This window comes from Octodon degus, unplaced genomic scaffold (assembly GCF_000260255.1).
Source record: "Octodon degus isolate 3935 unplaced genomic scaffold, OctDeg1.0 scaffold00083, whole genome shotgun sequence".
NCBI classification, from domain to species: Eukaryota; Metazoa; Chordata; class Mammalia; order Rodentia; family Octodontidae; genus Octodon; species Octodon degus.
In genome coordinates this window covers 9,133,497-9,135,487 of record NW_004524659.1, presented here as the reverse complement: position 1 = coordinate 9,135,487, position 1,991 = coordinate 9,133,497, and positions in this window count along the sequence as shown.

The following is a 1,991-nucleotide window of genomic DNA, read 5'->3' as shown; positions in this document are numbered from 1 at the left end:
TCAAACTCAGGACCTTGTGCTTGCCAGACAGGTGCTTATGCCACTGAGCCAACTCCCCAGTTCATCGGGGCACCTTCTTTGATCTTGAACTCAGCTGGGAGCCGTTAGATGGAAACAGGAATTGTTCTGAATTGTGAGCTCCCTTGGCCCCTCCCCAACATGCCTCCTGTCCAGTTGTCCTCTCCCAACAGAGGGCCAGATCTGGACCCAGTCACCGTCAAGTGCAGCCCACAGCACCCACTTCTCCTTTGCAGTGCTGCATCTCTCTGTGGAGGCCTCTGGGATTCCAGCAGCTGCCTCTTGTCCACAGGTGTGAACAGCTCCTCCCATGTAGTGAGTCTTGATTCAGGGAGACGGTACTGTTTGCCGCCACTTTCTTGACTGAAGTTTCTCTCTTCACTCTCCCTGTGAACTTTAATTCCTGCTTCAGATCTCTCCTGGGCCCAGGAGACCCACTTTCTTCTTCTTTCTCATCATCTCATTGCTATATTCCAGTGTCTGGACAGCAAATCTCAGAAAGACTTTTCTGTTTTTGCTACTTGCCACTCTGACATCTTCCCAAAAGATAGTAAGAGTTGTAGAAATGTTCCAGATGAAAGGAAATTAGAGATATGATAACTAAATGGAATGCTGTACCTGATTCTAGACTGACTCCTCTAAGGGAAGTAAAAGAATGTCCTAGAACAGTGGCAAGCATGCTGCAGCAGGCAGTTTGTATCACTGAAAACTGTAATAAGTTTGCCATCACTGCTGCAGGGGGTCGGGATATAGCTAGGTAGTAGAATGTACACTAACCGTGTCCAAGGCTCTTGGCTCTACACACTGAAAAAAGGACAAGAAGAAATTGGAATATGGTTAATAAAATGTTTTTTAATTTTTTTTTAATTTATTTGATACAGGGTCTCACTATGCAGCTCAAATCCCTAGTGATCCTTCTGTCTCAGCCTCCCCAGCACTGGGATTGCAGGCTTGTGCCACCACTCCCAGTTTCAGTGCCCAGCTCAGTGTGGGGTCAGCATGGCATGTGGTACCTGGGATCAAACCTGGGTCCTTGCACTTGCCAGGTAGGCACTTAGACTGCTGAACTATCTCCCAGGCCCAATTTTTGCAACTTTTTAGAAATTTGAAATAATTTCCAAATAAATTTAAAGCAAAACAAAACAAAAACCAATTAACCCATTTCTTTTGTTTTACTCTCACAGAGCTGATGATCAAACACTGGGCCTGAAGCATACCAGACAAGTGCTGTACCACTGAGATGCAGCCCTACCCTTCTCCCTTCTCCCACCCACTGTCCCTGCCCCCTCATTTTTTTTAGTGTTATTAGAGATTAAACTCAGGGCCTCTGGAATGAACTGTACACAATAGTCCTGTTGGTACTTTTTTTTTTTGAGACAGGTTCTTGCTAGCCACTGAATTTGCCCTGACTGGGTTTGATACGGCAACCCTCCTGCCTCAGGCTCCCAGAGCACTGGGGCTATAGGTATACACCACCATACCCAGCTCCACTCTCTGTTAAACTCACTATAGTCAAATGATCTTACCTCACAACTCCACTGAAAAGTACTTGTCAAGCCTACCAGTTACATCTAGTTTGTAAATGTAATGAGTTCTATCCTTTCTCTTACTGCACCCATCAGCAGTATTTGAGTTTGTCATTCCTTTCCTTCTTGAAATATGTGCACCTCATCTTCAGGACATTACTCTTATATGATTATTTTCCTATATTCCTCACTGCTCCTCCTCAGTCTATTTAACAGTTTACCTTTATGGCTCCTTTATCCAATATTTATAGTGCCCCAGGGCTCAGTCCTCAGAAAAAGGTCATTTAGAAGTTTGTATTTGTACCTTGGTATGAGTACATAATACTCTTCCAGGAATGTAAAATCCTTTGAGGTCTTAAGCAAGGTCAACTCCTTATTACTCATATCTTGCTTCTTGTACTATCTTGAGCACACACCCTGAAGGAGGAAAGGGAGTTTGGAAACCCT